This window comes from Micropterus dolomieu, linkage group LG10 (genome assembly GCF_021292245.1).
Source record: "Micropterus dolomieu isolate WLL.071019.BEF.003 ecotype Adirondacks linkage group LG10, ASM2129224v1, whole genome shotgun sequence".
NCBI lineage: Eukaryota > Metazoa > Chordata > Actinopteri > Centrarchiformes > Centrarchidae > Micropterus > Micropterus dolomieu.
The window spans coordinates 29,276,945-29,298,553 of NC_060159.1; the positions used below are offsets into that span (position 1 = coordinate 29,276,945).

Consider the following 21,609-nt stretch of genomic DNA (forward strand, 5'->3'; position numbering starts at 1 on the left):
GATCTTCTATGAATCAGACCTGACAGAGTGTGGCATCGATATCAGAGCAGCCTCAGTGTACTCAGGAGTGTTCACACAGATCTTTAAAGAGGAGAGAGGGCTGTACCAGGACAAGGTGTTCTGCTTCGTCCATCTGAGTGTTCAGGAGTTTGTGGCTGCTCTTCATGTCCATCTGACCTTCATCAACTCTGGTGTCAATCTGCTGGCAGATGAACAAACAGCCTCCCGGTGGTCTAAAGTCTTCAGAGGCAAATTAAAACTAACACATCTCTACCAGAGTGCTGTGGACAAGGCCTTACAGAGTCCAAATGGACACCTGGACTTGTTCCTCCGCTTCCTCCTGGGTCTCTCACTGCAGACCAATCAGACTCTCCTACGAGGTCTGCTGACACAGACAGGAAGTAGCTCACAGACCAATCAGAAAACAGTTAAGTACATCAAGAAGAATATCGCTGAGAATCTGTCTCCAGAGAGAAGCATCAATCTGTTCCACTGTCTGAATGAACTGAATGATCGTTCTCTAGTGGAGCAGATCCAACAGTCCCTGAGTTCAGGAAGTCTCTCCATAAATGAACTCTCTCCTGCTCACTGGTCAGCTCTGGTCTTCATTTTACTGTCATCAGAAAAACATCTGGATGTGTTTGACCTGAAGAAATACTCTGCTTCAGAGGAGGCTCTTCTGAGGCTGCTGCCAGTGGTCAAAGCCTCCAACAAAATTCTGTTGGTGGATATATGTATATGTGCAATTTCAATAATGCTTGCTTTTATATTTGACAAATCATTTAGTTTTTGTCCATTGCTAATCCTTTTTCAGGTTGAGTGGCTGTAACCTCTCAGATAGAAGCTGTGAAGCTCTGTCCTCAGTTCTCAGCTCCCATTCCTCTAGTCTGAGAGAGCTGGACCTGAGTAACAACAACCTGAAGGATTCAGGAGTGAAGCTGCTGTCTGCTGGACTCTCGAGTCCACTCTGTAAACTGGAAACTCTCAGGTCAGTATTAAGCTGTTTGTTTTAAATCCTTCTCATCTGGTTTTAGGTTCATGTTAGTGAAAATGGTCTGTAAGATTTTCCTGCTGACATGATTGTTTTAAACACAGTTTATAATGTCCTGATTCCAGGCTGTCAGGTTGTCTGATCACAGAGGAAGGCTGTGCTTCTCTGGCCTCAGCTCTGAGCTCCAACCCCTCCCATCTGAGAGAGCTGGATCTGAGCTACAATCATCCAGGAGACTCAGGGGTGAAGCTGCTGTCTGATGGATTGTTGGATCTACACTGGAGACTGGACACTCTCAGGCCGGTGTAACATAAATTAATTATTTTAACCGTTTTAAAAAATGGGCCAGTGATTGATTGCCCATTCGGTCATTTTCTATACTGACACTGGGCTAGGCCAATCACATCTCTTACTAGGTGCTGAAGTTTATGTGTGGATTTTTGGGGAGATTGTGAATTGAGAAGTGTTTCAGTTAGTTTTGGTTTCCGCCTCCTTGTCTCATATCCAAAGTCCCAAATGGGGTTCTCGGGTCCTCTACCAGAGGCCTGGGAGTTTGAGGGTTCTGCGCAGTATCTTAGCTGTTCCTAGGACTGCACTCTTCTGGACAGAGACCTTTGATGTTTTACCTGGAATCTGCTGTAGCCACTCTCCCAGTTTGGGGGTCACAGCCCCCAGTGCTCCAATTACCACTGGCACCACTGTTTCTCTTTCTTTCCTCATGTTTTCTAGCTCCTCTTTCAGCCCTTGGTATTTCTCAAGCTTCTCGTGTTCCTTCTTCTTGATGTTGCTGTTGTTTGGGATTGTCACATCAATCACTACAGCCTTTTTCTGCTGTTTGTCGATCAACACGATGTCTGGTTGGTTAGCCATCACCAGTTTGTCAGTCTGGACCTTGAAGTCCCACAGGATCTTAGCTCGGTCATTCTCAACTACCTTAGGAAGTGTCTTCCATTTTGACCTTGGGACTTCCAGCCCATACTCATGGCAGATGTTCCTGTACACTATGCCAGCTACCTGGTTATGGCGTTCCATGTATGCACTTCCTGCCAGCATCTTACACCCTGCTGTTATGTGCTGTACTGTCTCAGGGGCATCCTTGCACAGTCTGCACCTGGGGTCCTGCCTGGTGTGGTAGACCCCAGCCTCTATTGATCTTGTGCTGAGTGCCTGTTCTTGTGCCGCCATGATTAGTGCTTCTGTGCTGTCCTTCAGTCCAGCCTTGTCCAGCCACTGGTAGGATTTCTTGAGATGAGCCACTTCTTCTATTTGTCTGTGGTACATGGTTTCCAAGGTATTTGTAGCTATCCTGAACATCTGCAATGTGGCCTTCTGGTAGTTCAATCCCCTCGGTTCTGATCATCTTCCCTCTTTTTGATACCATGCGACCACACTTGTCCAGTCCGTGTAGATCCTGGTAGTGTGGATCAGTGAGTCGACGTCTCGCTCATTTCTGGCATACAGCTTGATGTCATCCATGTAGAGGAGGTGACTGATGGTTGTTCCACTTCGGAACCGGTATCCGTAGCCAGTCTTTGTAATGATCTGGCTGAGGGGGTTCAGGCCTATGCAGAACAGCAGCGGGGATAGTGCATGGTATATGCCGCACTTGATGGTGACTTGTGCAATTGGCTTTGAGTTGGCTTCCAAACTTGTTTTCCACAGCCCCATCGAGTTCTTGATGATGGCTATTAGTGTCCTGTTGATCTTGTACATTTCCAAGCATTCCAGTATCCATGTATGTGGCATTGAGTCATAGGCTTTCTTGTAGTCAATCCAGGCGGTGCACAGATTGGTCTGTCTGATCTGGCAGTCTCAAGTCTCAATCAACCAGTAGCTGAAGCTTGGCTCCACTGGTATTACTGCCCATCCATCTGGGCCCTGTCCATATATTGAGCCATGTGCCTACTCATCATAGCCGCTATGAACCCTGACAGGAGCTTCCATGTTGTGCAGAGGCAGGTCATTGGCCGGTAGTTGGATGGGATTGTTCCCTTCTGGGGAACCTTCATGATCAGGACTGTCCGTCCTTTGGTTAACCATGGGGGGTGGTGATGGCACAATAACACATGCCTTTGGTGTGAGAGCCCCGGGTTCAATCCCCCACTGTGACACATCCACCATTGTGTCCCTGAGCAAAACACTTAACCCCTAAGTTGCTCCAAAATGAATAAATGTAATTTAATGTTAACCGTTCTGGGTGGATCCCATCCATCAGCAGTTGGTTCATTTGTGCTGCCAGGCATTCATGGAGTACAGTTAGTTTCTTCAGCCAGTAGGTATGGATCGTGTGATCATGTCATCAGGTATCGACCGCTTGTTGTATTTCTTGGGTAGCTCTTTCCTTGCATCTTCTGTAGTTCTGAGAGCTGACTAACCTCTCTTCTTGTTACCTTGATCTTGGCCTCTAGCCTGCTCCTCTATGGGGGGGGGGTAATGCTCTTTCTGGCTTGTGGTGTTCATCTTATAGGGGACTGGGGACCCAATCTCTGAGTTCTTCCACTTGCCACAGCATATTTGTTGTACTTTGTCAATCTCTAGTTGTGGCTGTTAGAACACTGAGCTAGGAGTTGTTTCTTTGTCAGTGTTGATGATGGGTTTCGAAGCATCCATATATCCCATAGTCTCTGCATATAACCCCTCTCACTGGGATTGCTTGTATAGTAGCATTGCATCAGATCCATATTTTCTGCTCTGGTCCATGAATGTCTTGTTCCAGTTGTCCATTTGTCATCAGGTTGCCCTGGTTCCCCAGCACCTGACGCAGCCTTTGTTGACCTAGGCGACATCCGAGCCGGAATGGCTCTTGTATTTGCAGTTTCACTCATGCCTGAGGTAGGCTGGTAGCATTAAGGACTTTGCCTAAGGGTCCACCTGGAAAACCCCGCCCTGACCATGAATCGAACCCACGATACATACACACACACACACACACACACACACACACACACACACACACACACACACACACACACACACACACACACACACACCTCAGAAAGCTTTACAATTTGTACATCATATGGACTCTCTGTCCTCAGACCCTCTGTTTCTGACGTATAAATTACACAAAAGTTCAATCTGGTGGAAGTCTGGAAACTGCATGTGTGAATGCTAGTCAAATTGTTTATTTAGTGGGACAACATTCTGAGGACAATATTTGACATTCTGCTCTCATAATTAGTTATCTTCTTCTTCAGGTCCTTTTCTCAGACAGTGAAAGAATCCTGGAGACAGTTGACACAGATGAGTTTCATCCTGTTTCTCTGTCACACTGACAAACTGAGGAACACTGCTTCATGTTGAACAGCAGTTAGGACTCATGTTGGATAGAAAATCACTCTGACTGTGTTTCTTCCTCCAGGGTGGACCATGGTGGAGAGCAGAGGTTAAAACCTGGTGTGAGAAAGTGTAAGTGAGGATTCAGTCTGACTCATGATGACAAAACAGCACACAGTCAGTTTCTCTTTCAATACAAAGTTGATAGTTGTGATATTTATTCATTCAAACATTACTGACTAAATGCATCATCATTAAACTTTATAGAAATGAACAACATCAGCACACAAACAAAGAATAAACCTTCAGATGTGTCTGATGATAAACTGCTGCTGTGTTGTGTCTCGTTCTCGCCATCAGATTTCTGTGAACTCACACTGGACACAAACACAGCACACAGAAAGCTCAAACTGTCTGACAACGACAGGAAGGTGACGCTGGTGAGAGAGGAGCAGCCATATCCTGATCATCCAGAGAGATTTGACCACTGGGAACAGCTGCTGTGTAGAAATGGTCTGACTGGTCGCTGTTACTGGGAGGTCGAGTGGAGAGGAGGAGTTTATGTATCAGTGAGTTACAGAGGAATCAAACGGAGAGGAGACAGTAGAGACTGTGTGTTTGGATGTAATGATCAGTCCTGGAGTCTGAAATGCTCTGCTGGTCGTTACTCTGTCTGGCACAATAACAGCGTAACAGACCTCCCTCTCTCCTCCTCCTCCTCTTCTTCCTCGTTCTCGTCCTCCTCTAACAGAGTAGCAGTGTATGTGGACTGTCCTGCTGGCACTCTGTCCTTCTACAGAGTCTCCTCTGACACACTGATCCACCTCCACACCTTCAACACCACATTCACTGAACCTCTTTATCCCGGGTTTAAGCTCCAGTGGTTCTGGTCCTATGGTTCCTCCTCAGTGTCTCTGTGTTCTCTGTAGGAAGGAGACAACTTCCAGTCCTGTGGTTTAAATGTTGGTGGTGGACGAGGCTTCACTTTGGTTAACATCTGACTCACTGATTGTGCTTTTAATGTCAGAAATGTGTTTTCTTAGAAATGGTGAAATGATCTCAGGGCTGAACTTGTTGTGTACAAACTGTGTTGACTTTGATTTTCACTTTAATAAAGTTTTCTTGGAGCAGCATCTAGTAGCTGCTGATGGCTGCAGAGCTTCTCATTCACTTCAATAAATGTTTGAGCTCAACAAATACTCTTGATTTATTGTGTTGCTCAAGTACATTTCTTTTCCTGCTGAGTTTGATCCTCACAAAGGCTTAACAAAAAAAAGTTAAGTAAGGCAGGAAGGAACCTTGAAGGTTTATTATTATTTGAAAAATGTAGAGCTATATAATAGGATTTAGTTTTTTTAAAATTATTTTTATGATATGAAGTAGTTCTAACAAACATAGTTTATGCTACATACTCCTCATGACCTGCTGCTCATCAGCCAGTGAGTTCCCAACATTTATCAGCACAGCAACCAGAGAACACTTTTATAAATACACACACTCAGCTGTACTAGCAGGTGGACTTTAATGTCCAAGTGTGTTGTTTTCCCTTCTCTGTACAGACTCGATCTGTGTATGAAATGTGCTTTCTAATCAAACTGCTTTGCCTGACAGAAATCAGACTAACATAAAGGTCAGGGTTGATGGGGACCTTGTATAAGCTGCAGTACTTCAGCGTGTTCATCAGAGTTCTCAAACCTTCTCACGTGGTGATCACATGACCCAAACACTCACATACACACACACACGATGTATAACGTTACTTATGAATGAAGTCGCTCTTCTCCCGCTTCCTGCCTGAACCCGCTGCCTTCTCCCCTGGAGTCAGAGTCCTGGTCGTAGCCGCTGCGACTAACTAACTAATGAAATGTTTGTGGACTAAGGCCCCGCCCACACTACTCCGTTTGAGTTTAGAAACACAGAATTAAAACGTCCACAGCAGCGTTTTAGCTGCCTATCAGAGATGATCTCCTTCTACATTAAAGCGACTGAAAACGCACATCTAGTGGCCGTTCACGTACACTGGGCGTGCACGTGCCGCTGTAAACAGGAAACAGATGGTCTGTTCCATAGTTACAGAAGATTTGGTGAAAGAATCAAGTAATGCAGGCGAAGAACCGCACCAGGTTTTATATAAACTCTCCCTTCTGAACTAGTGAGTCTGTGATTTCCTGACTAAAGTACTTTAACACTCGGTTCTCGCAGCGGCCCCAGGACTCCTTTCCCCACTTGAATAAGTCAGCAGAAAGTCAGTGTTGAAAAGCCAGCAGGTTCTTGTTGATCACAGCGGTGAGCGAGCCTCAGACACTCGGGCGTCAGACGTCTCTAAAGTCCCAGACTCCGGTCGTGCATGTTCACCTTCAGCTCCGAGCGTCCGAATCCTCTCACATGAATGATGGTGACTCTTGTTTTCTAATAAACAGCGTGAGGCGAGCACTTGTCTTTCTGTGGGTTTTCTTGCAGACTCAGTGGGAAACACTCAGCATCAGAGTATCACCGGAGTGAGCTGCTTGTCTCTGAGCATGCAGCTTTAATCCTGCTTCAGGGTCAGCACTATCTCACCACTGGAACGAGGACGGGCTCGTCTGGAGGACACTCGCATGAAAATCCATTTCCATTCCAAAGCATGGTTTACCTCTCACTGAGCTCCTCCCCCACCACAGAGGGGTTTCAAGTTAAAATGAGCAGCAACATGAAGATCTGCGTTTCTGTTCAGAACCCTGAAGATCCTGATGTCATGAGGAATCTCACTGCCTCACCTCTGACCTTTAAAAACTCTCACTGTTTTATATCTCTGCTGAACATTAGCTCTTTAGCTAACTCCGCCACATTTACACTGATGTGTGAACTGAGATGTTGGTTAATGTCCCTGCCAAATAAAGAAAAGAAAGAAAGTGTTTTGTTCTTCTCTCTCTGTGGGGTCACAGGGGAAGCTGCTTTTTGTTCCACCTGACGGCTTCATGTTGTTCCCACACCGTGACTCCATCTTTGTTTGGTTTTTCACTTCCTTCTTCAAACTCACAGAACTTTGGTTTAAATTCTAGTAGAGATGAAAAAGTTTTCAAAGATCCCAAATGTGTCTGAATGTGTTTAAAATGATCCAGCAAACATGAAAAGAATCTTTGACTGGATGGAAACAACAAGGAGCTTCAGTGAAGATCTGCAGCAACACCAAACATCAGATATCTAACTGCTGCTGCTGCCTCTTGGATCCAACGACAGGAGATCTGAACGCTCCTGCACACAGTGATACAGGACAGAGTCCAGACCTGAACCCCCTCCGACACGAGCCGGACCTGACCTCGCTGATACTCTGGTGTCTGAACAGGACCAAATCCCCGCAGCCACTTCAACATCTGGAGGACAGACGTGGAGCCGTCCACATACTTTTGGCCACATGGTGTATTTGCTGTGTGAGAAGCTCTCAGTGTGCTGCTGGGATCAAACCTGTGACTCTGTGTTTCCTAAATGTTTTCAGGAGATGATTCTTCTTCTAAATCTTCTTCTTCTTATTTGAACGTGTTGGCTAAAGGGAAACTGTGTGGCTGGTTATGAGAGGAGGGTTAATGTTAACGTCCACTTTGATTTGACTCATTAAAAACAGCTGAAACGACTCCGCTGGGCTTTTTAATGGACAGACTCTGTTTTACTGTCTTCTTTCTTTCTTTTTACTTTCTTCTTCATAGAATCTGAACTCTTTGTCCCTCCTGTCTCTTTTAAATTCATCTTTCTTTCCTTTTTTCCCCTCTTGACCTGCAAATAATGATTCTTTTCCATCTCCAGAGCTCAGGCTGATGTCTACAGAGCTCCTGTTTATTCACTTCACTGAGATCCAAAACAGAAAAGCAGCAACTCGTCACACTGGAGAAGCTGGAACACAGAATTATTACAGACTTTTTCTTCAGCGCTCAAAACTGAAGCCACTTTTCCAAAGCTGTTCTTACAGTCTGCATCACCAACATGCATCTGTCCAAACAGTTCATCTCAGAATCACAATCAGGTTTATTGCCAGCTACATTTTCACATACGAGCAATTTGCCTCGGTGTGTTGCTGCTTAACAGGACACATAAAGTATAGAAATATAAAGAAAGAGAAAGTCAAGAGATCCAAAAAAGTACACAAAATAATCCAACAAATAAACAGGATATTTGACAGGAATGTGCAAAAATGTCTGCGTCACTTTTTAAAAGCACAATTTATTCAAACTGTTGTGAAAACTAGCAACAAGAAATGTTAAGTAACAAATGAAAATGCTTTGAGAAAGGTTTGTTTGCACAATAAGAAAAGCTGCCGTGCAGTTTAAATCTAGAAGAAACAAAAAAGTAAGTGAAGCTAAAAGAAAAACAAGCTGCTGATTTCTGCATTATATTCTGTTCTAGTTTTAGATTTGAATCCTCACCTGCGACCTATATTTAGTGTTTCCCTTCAAAGAAATAAAGACATTTCCAGCAGATGTTGGTGCAGAAAATGTTTCCAGACTGCAGGAAATGAAGTGTTTGATGGTCAAAAGGACCCCCATATATTTCATCATCACATCTGAGCCCTGATGTTCACTTTTCAACACAAAGTGACGCCCTTGGAACAACAGGAAGTGTTATATACAGAAATAAACTCCTGAAGTATTTTTCACAGTAATCAGTATTTCATTCCATATTAATAAAAACAGATTTCACTTTATTGACTATTCGGCCAGACGCCACAGTCTGAAATGATGATTTAGCTTCAATCTGTCAGTTTTCAGATTTCTAGTTATTTTGCAGCTGTTATTTCCAGACTTTCATAAAATGTACAAAACAACCTTGAATGATCTTTTTAAACATTATTCAATTCAATTCAATTCAGTTCTATTTATATAGCATCAAATCACAACAACAGTTATCTCACAGCGCTTTTTAATAAAAGAGCAGGTCTAGACCGTACTCTGTGATGTTATTTACAGAAGACCAACCATTATGGAACATCCAAAGTGTCAGAATTAAATGAAAGAATAAATAAATAAATGGGGAAAGATATCAAAGAAAGAATGAAGGAATAAAAGAATAAATAAATACATGCAGAAATATATCAAAGAATGAATGAATAAAAGAATAAACACATACATTTGCTTTTGCCTTTCCCTTAGAGACCTATGTGTATTGCTTTTTCCTTCCTCTTCCTTAACTGTCAATCAACGTGTTGTGGCCCGCCCACTAAGTCCAACTAATCACTCACAAAAGTATTTCTCTCCATGATCAGAGATGTATAAAGGTCCGATCCACACTCCATACCAGTTGGTGGCGGTAACGCACCAATTCGTTGTTGACAACTGACAATAAAAGCACAAGGAGGAAGAAGAAAAAGAAGAAGAAGGAGGAAGAAGAAGCTTACGTTAGACAGAACCAGCACATGTCAATGTGATCTAAATGTAGAAGTCCATTAACCGGAGATAACTGTAAGAGAGGGAGGGAGAGGAAGAGGGCGGAGAGGCAGAGGACCTACCTGGAGTGATGGCTCAATAGAGGACGAAGAAAGAGTGGAAGCCCTCCAAAGGAACCCGAGAGCTGTTACCAAGGTTTGTATTTATAAGGTTGTTGGAACGTTATTATATTCTGACCTGTTTGCGCTTTATGACAAACCCCAGCACACAGTGATAACGTTATTTACATAGCAGCTCTGTGCACATGTACCCCTGGTACTGTAACGTTAGATAGTAGTAACCTGTCATTTACTGGGCAACAATGATTATATGAAGACGTATTATAGTTGAGCAAACACTGGCCAGCCTGCAAACCCTAATATGTACCAGTACCATGTTGCCTTATAAAGCCTTATTTTATCAGAATCACAAATTTTTTATTGATACCCGAGGGGAAATTCTTGGTTACGATTGCTAAGCCTGCATGTCAAGGAAAAGAAATAACTATCTAAAGTAGGTAAGTAGCAAATATAATTAAATATACAAATTATAAACTCTAAATCTAAATAAAGGTAATGTGGACATGTAAAGTAATCAACATCAACAGAAGTGTAATGATAAATAGTAGTAGTGCATTAAATCCTAATAGTAATCATGAGTACTGGTATAGTGCTTTGGAATGGATACAATCTTAAAAACGGCATTACTGAGACAGAGTAACCTGAGTATTGAAGCAGAGAATACTGCATATTGAGTATTTTTCCCTGTGTCCTCTTTCTTCAGGAGATGACCCTTGAAGAACACAGAGAGCTCCACCCTTCTGCTGGAGAGGCAGCCAGGCTGGTCTTTGATGCCTTGATGATGCATCAGCGCAGACATGGTGCCCCACCTTCTGCCGGAGTGCCAGGAGTACCTCGGTGTACTTGTGGTAACTGTAGGGAAATGCCTACGGACGAGGAGCAAGCGAACTGTGTGAGCCTGCTGCCGCACTTCTCCCAGTACTGCCTTGAAGAAGGCTTCATTACCGGGAGGACGTCACGGCGTTAGGCAACATCAGGGAGCCTGGGGATGACAACAGGGAGTACCGCTATGGTGCCTATAGACACTTCATCTATTGGCAACATGGAGCTTTAGGCCAGGGAAACCAACTTGCCCAGTCCCCAGTTGTTGTGTTTGGAGGGACACTACACGGGTTTTATTCCTGGACTGTGAATTTCCTTCCATGGCCTCTGGCATGGTCATACAGTTTCACACAAATACTCACAAAGCTGCCTCAGCATCATCAAGGCATCAAACAAATGTACATAGTTAACATTTGATTTATTATTACATTTCTGAATATATTTATTCATATTTTTCCCCTCTTTATTGTGTTATAGTTGTTCAACTGCACTTCTAGATACATTTATATACATTTGTACACGTGTTTAGAAAAGTATGACAATTTCAAACTTTGCAATAACATTTCCAATACCAATTTTAGTTATTTATATTTACATAATAGGGGACAGCTGTATAATTGTATTTGTATTTAGGCTACCTACTGAAAATAATATGCGCTGGTCATTGTGGACTTAGCAGAATAAGATGAAACGTGTACAAATTGGAAAAACATGAAATAACCACTGGAGGAGGGTAGGAACAGAATTTAATGTTAATAAATGTCTCTTTTTGAAGAGTAAAAGCTATGACGTTCTTTCCCTCGTGATCCTGCCTGACAAGTACCAGGACACATGCAAGGTGATCTCCTGTGGGGATCCTTCCACATCAGATGCTGGTTGGAATAACGGTCCTGTTGAAGACAGTGCCATCCTCAGAAGGCCACTGCATTTATTCACAGGCAGGATCAGAAATGTAGCCAGTTGTTCTCGTACACTGTGGACGCTCTGACACCTATGATGTCATCTTTACAAAGGACATTCTGTGGTTCTGGTTCATGATCACAGGGAGAAGGCTCATCAGGAGGGTCTTGATGTGCTCCACCCAGCACACTGTTTAGAAATCGGTAGAAGATCCTCTTCATCAGAGCTGAAACCATTCTGTCCATCATCTCTTTCAAGGGAGTAAGATGAAGCTTTATCTGCCCAATCAATTCTGTACATAATGACAACTTTCAGATAAAAACAAGTTCTCATATAATATCACTGAAAAATAATACATGTAATTAGGAAGTACTACCTACACACTGTTCATTGGGTCACTGAAAACATTTTCCTCCAAGTCCTCCTCAACAATGCTCATGTCATGTAAGCTGCAAAAACATATTACAAATATATATTGTGAACATTTGGAGAAAAGCAATACAGGGCTAAAAGTTATGATGTGTACATGTTACCTTTGTTCAAGGCCCTGAATTTCTGTGGCTTCTGGAATGACATCAAGATGCTCATCTAAGAATAACCAGAGCAAGTTGTGTAAATCCCACAAATGCTCATTCAGCAGTAAATATAGACCAAAAATTCAATAAAATTACACACTAATCATAAAGTTCATGTCTCAAAATCAAAGCTATTAGGACAAAATTAATATATTGTTATGCATGACTTACCGGTCTGTTCCACTAGAAGCACCAATGCGAGACAATGCTGGAGCTGGGACTTGCAAAGGTTTTCTCTTCAAGGGAGTCGATGTTGCAGGACCTGTCTCGTAGCTGGAGAAACAACAGCAGCATCAATAAATGAAGTGCTACATGACCCAGTCGCATACGACTGTAATACATTACATACATCTTGTTAGGGTTTGTTCATCTGGCCTAATAAATTGAACATCCCAAAAACTATCACATCTAGTGCAAGTATGATCACCGACAGACAACATGGAAAACGTAAGACAAGAGTGTGTGAAAATGTCCCTGTTTCTGTACCACAGTCCATTATAAACCACATCATGGGTAAGTTTACAAAGCCATAGTCAGGTGAGGATCAAGGGTGCTCTACAATATAATAATATAACACAAATAAGTAGTGACAGCCATAATTTGAGCTTGTAGTAACCTTTGTATGCACCCTAGAAGCAATACAAACAAATACGTTGTTTCTAATGTAAATTCTGACAATAAGCATAATTAGTCACTTGATAGGCACACAGTGTTGTTATCGTAATGCTGTTAGCAGTAAAAATAAATGTTTTCCACCAGGGCAGTAAACATTTAGCTTGCTAATCTGAGCCACCATGCTCCATGCAATGTTACGGTTTTATAGCTAATTGTAATCATCAGCTGATTGTTTCATAAACACAAAAGACACATTTGTGTTCACTAAACGAAGCTGAAGCGCTGGAGAACAACCTTCGAAATAACAATCCAACTAACGTTACATATTTCTTCTAACAGGGTAGTAAAGGTTTAGCTGGCTAATAAATAAAAAGGAAACGTCGCTGTCTCTTTACACCTCCGATTGTTCCCCTGCATCCGAATCATCACTATTCAAGTTCTGAAGCATCTCCAGGGCCATGGTTCCAGTCATGTTCCTCTTCATTCGCTCATTCATTTTAGAAGCCTAGCTATATATATAGCCTATAGATCGTAGTCATCACTGTGAAGCGCTTTGAGTAACTATGATAAAGCGCTATATAAATGTAATTCATTATTATTATTATTATTAGCCTATTTCTGATCAACCAATTTTGTCTAATATACTTTTTGTTTGTAGAAATTAGCATATATACAAAACACTCGCTACTGACCTTTCCATCTATACCCATCACAATAAGATGGGTATAGATGGTCTATGTATAACCTAACTAATTCAAAACATAATTTGGAATTATTTAATTTAAGTAGACACAAACACAGTAGTTTTTGTTTGTTCTTTAAAAAGGGAACTGTGGACAAGCTCCTCTGAACAGAACAGAAACGTCTAAGCACCTGTTGAGTCTTTTCCAGAGCGGCCAGTTGACAATCTGAGGAGTCATCAGTCAGACGGTCACCAAGCTGTATCTGGACACTAAGCCATTCACAAACACCTCAGGAATAAAAACTTTTGGATATTCCCCTGTCACGTCCAAAGACTTTGCCCAAAGACTTCCACTCATCCTACGATGGACTGGACCACGAGATGCCCGTTACCAGCTGGAGCCTCACGCAGACGCACACACTGATGTACTTAGGCTATATTGGTTACAGTTGTTCATTAAAATGAGCGTAATTATATTTTTGCATTACTTTTTTAATACCTTTGCTGGTTTTAATGGTGTTAATATAATTCCATCCATCCATCCATCCATCGTCAACCGCTTATCCTGCGTACAGGGTCGCAGGGTAATATAATTCCTAATTAAAATTATTAAGTCAAAAATCTAGTAGAAGTAAAGACTCCAATCAATCCAGTCACTCACAAACAGTCTGACAGATTCATTTGATCAGATGCATTTTGGCTGAAAGGTAAGTTTTTGTAGCAACTTGTATAGTGTAGTGTTTTGGGGGCACATACCAATTATGATAAGAGTCCAGAAGGATAAGTTTGGATTTAAAAAAATAATCTGTGATTCCCTGAAATGACTGATACACACACATTAGGGTCAGGTTGCCTTTGGCCTGAATCATGCTGAATTTAGGATGACCTGGTAAAACAAAGCTTTGTAGAAACAAGGGTAGGCTCGCTATCAGTACTACACCGACTGAAGGGCTCATAAAAAGACAATTGAGGCTTAAACTGTTCACTGATGTTCCACTTATGGTGATTACTTTATTACATTATTTATGTTTGTATGTTCTATTTTAGGAGATACTTTAATCTGACAGTGACGATAAATAAAATGCAAATTAATCATTTATGCCAAATTGGGTGTCATGATTGATGACCAGCTGTCCTTTTCCGACCATGTTGCTACTGTCTCTCGGTCGTGCCGCTTTGCTCTATACAACCTAAGGAAAATCAGGCTCTACCTCACTCAGTACGCCACCCAGCTGCTGGTACAGACCATGGTTATCTCTCGCATCGACTATTGCAATGCCCTCCTAGCAGTCTTCCAGCTTGTGCAGTGAAACCCTTACAAATGGTTCAGAACGCAGCAGTGCGTCTGGTCTTTGATCAGCCCAAAAGGACTCATGTCCCTCCATTACTCAGTGACCTCCACTGGCTCCCCGTGGCCTCCAGAATCAAATTCAAGTCACTAATGCTGCATTCAGAGTGACTACTGGGTCTGCACCATCTACCTAAACTCCATAATCCAAACTTACGTTCCTTCTCGGCCGCTACGCTCCTCCAACGAACGCCGCCTGGCTCTGCCATCCCTTCACGCAAAGCAATCCCAGTCCCGGCTGTTCTCATCTGCGACACCACGATGGTGGAACGAGCTACCACACGCCATCAGAGCAGGGGCGTCTTCTTCCTCTTATAACACCTCTAACTCCTAACCTCTAACATGCACTTCCTGTGCTCTTCTTCTTCTGTCCCCTACAATAATCTTGTATTGATTGCACTTTTTGTTAACTCTTACTTCCTTCCCTCGGTATCTACCCCATTGATGTGATATGTACTGTGAGCTCTTACTAGTATTTATTGTCAGTTGTCTGTAGTTGATGCTTTTATGTTGTTCCTCAAATGTAAGTCGCTTTGGATAAAAGCGACTGCCACATGAGTAAATGTAAATGTAAATTTGATCTAAAGTCATCAAGCAATAGATGTTGCAAGCTATAACCTAGAGTAGCTCAAATCTATTGTCTGTGTTACTTCCTGCCGTTTTAAACGCCGTTTTGTTTGCAAAACATGCTACAAGAGTGACGTTTTTTGGCACTAATGTCCTGCCATACACGAGGCTTCTAACGTCACCATTTACGTCATCAACACAAGTCTCGACACACGCTTCAAAGCGGCGATACGGAAGAACAAACACTGTTTTAAACCACGTGTCTGCATCCGGCGGAAAGTCACCGGTGAACATGGACACTGTTAAACCGAAACCGAAAGCGAGCTGATGTCTTTGATGAAATGAACTTTTTTATTTTAATCTCGGGGATTAAAACGTGGATTTAAATTGGCTCGCGCTTCTCAAGCTGCAGAGAGCCACAGAAACAGGAGACTGCTTGGAGAAAAGCAAGAGAGGAAGCTGAACTTTCTGGTAAGTTCACTGAACATGTGTCTGTTAAGGAGTCAAATTAAAATTCTCCAAAATTATGCAAAATTATATTTCTGCAAACTAAGTGTTGTAGGATCACAAGCAGGAGATCAGTGATGCTTGTGGTGATTTTGGAGACACTACAGCTCATAACAGTGAAGTTAGTGAAGAGAAAAATTCCAAACTCCAAAATTATGCACAACAGTATTTCTACATACTAAGTGTTGAAGTATCATCAACATGAGATCACGGATGCGTGGGGTGATCTACAGCTTATATGAGTGTAGTTATTGCCTACCTAATATTAGGTATGCAAGTCTTTTCCCCGAAACTGAGTGTTGTAGTATAACCATCAGTATATCATGAATGTGTAAGGTGATTTTGTCTACTTAACTACGATGGTAAAGAGGCGTTGTTTGTGTTTTAAACACGTTTTGCTTACAAGTTATTGATCCCAGAAGTTTGATCTGTGACTATATTTCCAACTTTACCGAACTCTGTTAACGTTACTTGAGTCCAGCTGTCGTTGTACTTTACAATGAAACAATCTAGAGTAACGCAGCCCTGATCGAACCGAACTCCATTTAGAAAAGAAGCATTTTAAAAGTACTTTTCTTGTCATCTTGCTGACAAACCTGACAAAGCATGAATTCACATGTTAAACAAATCAGCATCATTATGTAGTTATTTCAGCATCATCATTTGGATCCGTTTATTATGATTTAACCACAGCAAAGTGTTTATTTTGGGTCCATGTAGGAAAACAGATTAAAGCCCTTTAATCGTTAAAAGAGCTGCGTTCAATACTACCAATTTCATAAACCACCTAAAAATGAAGACTTAAAGTGAAACCAGTTTAGTCCTGTACCTTTTAAAATAGATACAGCGAACTGGAAAAATCTTTAAGAAGCTAAAGGTTCGCCCTGAGCAGCAGAGTTCAGAGTTCACTCAGACAGAGGCTGCAATGAAGCAACACACACTGGAGGAAACTTTTAAAAGGAGGCAGAAACTTAATTTAATGTACATGAAGTGTGCGCTGTTCAACTGTTCTAGGGAAATACAAGTATCTGATCAGCAGATACTCAATATTAAATGACTCGATCAGGACCTCCCTACAAAAAAGGCTTCAAGTCCAAATTCTTTCATCACTTCTCTCTGAAGTCCCTGCATCTGCTCTTCTTCTCTTCTTTATAAATTTTTTATAGTGTGTATATATAATATATAACAGCCTACTAACAAATCCCATCATTCTGTTGAACCTCAGCTCTCTAACGTCTCTGTGGTCCGGAGCCAAAAAAAAGCTGTTTCAGACATGTTGCTGTCACAACGCCACACTTTATTTAAACTTCACAAAGAACTTGGAGTATTGATGTGCAAGTGTAATACGGTCAGAAACTGGACTACTTCATTTCTGTTCATTGTTCTGAGCCCGGCTTCCTCTTCATTCTTATCCAACTTACAATAACACATCTGAGCCCATCGCTCCTCGCCACAGCTATGGAGGACTGATCCTGACAAATTCAGAAATAAATACAGAAATAAATGCTCAATAAATAAATAAGCATCTGATTAAATGCACAAAGAAATAGAGTAAATAAATGAATCCATCCATCCATCATCAACCGCTTATCCTGCGTACAGGGTCGCGGGGGGCTGGAGCCAATCCCAGCTGACATCGGGCGAAAGGCGGGTTACACCCTGGACAGGTCGCCAGTCCATCGCAGGGCTAAATAAATAAATGTAGGCAGTAATTAAATTATACAAGGAGACATAAATGTATATGTCTATTTTAATTGGCTTCTTTACTTATTCACCTTTGTAATAATTATCTTATATATTTATTGTCCATTATAATCTTCAACTTTATTTATTAATTACAAATTTTTTAAATGTATTTATTTATGTGTTTGTTTTAATATTTTTGTCTGTTTTATTCTTCCTTTGTATTTATTTACCTTATTTATTTTCACCCATGGTATTTATTTCTGCCTGTCTTTTTTAAATTTTTGTATGCATTTCTGCCTCATTATGCAAATGAGGAGGGGCTGTGTCTCAAGTGGTCATCTTCTCTGCTATTGGTGGACCAGTCAGACAGGAGAGCTCCTACTCTGCCTGCAGACATCAACGATCTTGCCCCTCACACAGTCAGATGGCTTCCTTCAGTGCGCTGAGGTGTTTAACAACTCTGAAGACAATACTACCAGCAATGTCTTCCTTCTCTTTTCACGTAGAAGCACCGACAGACAGTGCTAAAACAGCCACAGGTTCCACCCTCCACTGTACAGCACCGGGGGTTTAGAAGCTACCTCTGCTAACGCAGAGTAGCATAAGGCATTAGCTCCTTAGCGTGAGCTAACTTGGTCATGTCGAGCTAGGCGGGAGTGGTTTCAGCAACACGTCACCTCAGCTCCACCCACGACCCGCCTCTTTGCCCATTTATGGTTATCCGGGAGTGACACGCGGTGACGCGCTGCCAAGATGGCGACGGTCAGCTCCGCCCAATTTGGGCTTCAAAACTGCTCTTCAGAAACCAACGGGTGACGTCACAGATACTACATCCATTTTTAGCACAGTGTTTTCGTTATCAGACTTCTTCTGCAGGTAATGGTTCTTCGTTAAACAACAACAAAAAACAAGAAACAGGGTAACAGAGCAGCGCTCGACCAGCGAGTTGGAGTTTGTGTTCAGGAACAAAAGAAAAAGAAAAAAATAATGTTGACAGTGTCGCGCCTCCTATCACCGCTCACGCAGTTGTGGAAAGACAATGTGCTGGCTGCGCTCAGGCCTACTTATACCTGAGGGGGGCGCGCTGGCTGTATTACCAGGGTGACCTGCAGGATTACAAGCGCAGCCAATAGTGGCTCTGCTTTTAGGTCTGACTCACTATTTAGCACTGGGTGTGAAATGGGCCATGGTGCCTGTTTTACCGTCCTTTGTTTGAAATTAACTCCAGCTCAGGCTTTGTAGATTCAACAGGCCTTTAGGCTGCCAGGAGGCCCAGCTTTGTTCTACATGTCTGATAATCTGGATCAGGATATAAATGATGATATGTGAGCCGTTAAATAAGAGAGTTACGACACTCCCATTGACGTCTGTTGGAACTGTAGAATGTGGAAGTGAGGCGCATCATGGGGCAGCCCGATAGTTACAAACACTGATTAGTTCCAGTGCTGAACCCCGTTCATTTCGGCGTTTCCAAAGTACGCTCGCGTGTAGCCATATTCAAATAAATTACCATTTCACAGTAATGCTAGAATAGAATAGAATATACTTTATTGTCCCCTAGGGGAAATTTGTCAGGGACTCAAAAGTACGTAGTGTATAGTAGTAGCTGCCCTTACAAACAATAAATCCACATAAAATACAAATAACAGCTAAAGACTCATAACACATCCAGTCAAAATAAAAAATAAATAAAATACAATACAAAACAACAAGCAGAACACCAAGGTATTGCACACTTCCCATTCCTCAGCGTACAGATCTATTTAAAATTTTGATGGAGGTGGGTACGAAAGAGTATTTAAAATAGTTCAATTTGGTTTGGGGGATTCTGTACCTTCTGCCAGACGGCAAGAGCTTGTATTCCGTTTGAAGGATGTGGGACGGGTCCAACAGTACTCTCCGGCCTGCCTAAGTACAGACTGCTTAAAGATGGACTGAAGGGAGAGCTTTTCAGTCCTCCCCATCACCTTCATAGCAGTCTGTACCAGGTGCTGCAACTTTGATTTGGACTGTGTGGAGACATTGCCGAACCACGCCGTCATCCCATACCTGATGACACTCTCACAACACGTTATGGATTGTATTTAGGAACAGAGTAATTTGCTCGGTAGCCTAACCATCTCTCCAGTTACATTTCAACAGATAACACTGTCAGTGCTATCTGTCCATCCCTCCACTTTAAACAACACTACTGTAAGTATAGTTAAGGTAATAATCAATGCACAGAATCCGAAAATTCCTGCCAATATAGTCTGGCGTAAATGTGTTGTAACGTTATGTGATGGGTGCAGCGCCTCTCCCTCCTAAATTAAACACAAAAACTGATTTATGCTGCCTCCCACACTCCCCAGAAGAAATGCTATCATATGTAAGTGTCAGGGTAGCAATCAAAACAATTTATGTGTTAACTCAACAAGATCTCATCTGCTGCACAGGGGAAGGAGTTTAACTACGAGACTGTTTTTAACCCTTTGTTTACAATTATGTCAGCAAGGTTAATTATGAAATATAAACATAACTATTTATTTATTTAATGTCACAATCTTCCACCACATATTTAAATCCCTCTTTTATTCAGTCATCTATTTTAAAGAACTCTGTAACCGGAGGTTACATAATGCTTGGCCAGATTTTTTTCCGCGTTCCCTTTTGCACTTTCAATAATAGTCATAAAAAAGTGTGCTTTGGCCTTCCACATTGTTTGTATTATTTTATTTCTTGCTGATGTAAATTGTTGTCTGTCTGAGGTCAGGCCAGTTTTAAGCGACTTTTTAAGTAAGTGATCTCTTATCTTCATTAGCGTCCTGCATTCATTATGTCCATATCAGAAGTCTTATTGTTCACATAAACACATTTTAATGAGCACTTTTCCATAATATTTTCACATTAACTGATGGTCATGGATTGCTTAACCAATAGCACAGTTTATGAATCTGTGCTATTGTTTTATAAATTATTGATTTGTACAGATTTCCACGTCAATATTTTTTATGCTTCTACTTAAAACTAAAGAAACTCTTTCAGTTATTACTCAGTCTACAATACTGACTGCAGTGATTGGTCAATTAATTGATTTGAGTTTAACTATTAAATTAATAGCCAACTATTTTAATAATAAGATGAATTGTTTTGAGTAATTTCCTTTTTTTTTTTTTCTAAAAATTTCTAATTCTCTGATTTCTGGTTCTCAAATGTGAATATTTAATATCTATGACAGTGAACTGAATATACTGTATTTGGATTGTGGACGAAAGAAGACACTTTAGGACGTTATTTTGGGCTTTGGGAAACACTGATCGACATTTTTCACCATCTTCTGACATTTTATGGACCAAGTAACTTAAAATGATAGATTAATCGATAATGATAATGTTCTGTATGTTCTATAAGGTGAAGAATTCTTTTGGTATCTTTGCAGGACGAAAAGATGGCGACACAGAAAGAGGTCCTCTTGGGAATTTTGGAAGATTTGGGAGCCGAGGACTTTAAAAAGTTCAAGTGGTACCTGCAGCAGAAGGAGGTCCTGGAAGGCTTCCCAGCAATCCGAAAGAGTCGACTGGAGAATGCAGACAGGGTGGACACCTTAGAGCAAATGGTCCAGAACTATTGCTTAAACACTATTAAAGTGCTCAAAATAGTTTTGGTAAAGATGAATAAGAATGATCTAATGGAAAATATACCAAACACCATCTCAAATCCCACAGGTAAATCATTTAAATGGAATTATTAACAAGATCTTATTTTATGCAATCATGCATCACAGTTTTAGACTCATGACAATGATAAAAGATACTGTAGAAATTCTGATATTGAGAACTGCCACATTTGCATGGTGGAGAGGTTGAGGTACAATGACCATGGAAGCTGATCTCAGGGTCACTAGCTTCTGGTAGGGTCACCCAAGGCAGTTTGTCCAAGGTGAAGTGTCCGATCAGGGGTGATTGCAGAGCCCTTTTGGATCAACCTCGAAAGCACAATGCCATACCCAGATTAGGGCCTCTTTCTGCAGCCAAGCCTGGGAATGGAGCTCACTGGCAAGTGGCTTGTTGGCAGGGTCCATTTGCAGTGTCAGTGTCAGGGTCAGGTGCATTGCCAGTCAGGTCGCAGGCACAGGAGAGTAGCAACACGTAGCACCGGCTCTGAAATTAAACTCCTATATAGGGAATT

The 21,609-nt window shown here is 41.8% G+C and overlaps 2 pseudogenes; both read left to right on the top strand.

The window, feature by feature from the left end:
* Positions 1-5,454, top strand: part of LOC123977517 — an 80,467-nt pseudogene extending 75,013 nt beyond the window's left edge.
* A 10,182-nt stretch (positions 5,455-15,636) lies between these two features.
* LOC123977518 overlaps positions 15,637-21,609 on the top strand; it is a 37,270-nt pseudogene continuing 31,297 nt past the window's right edge.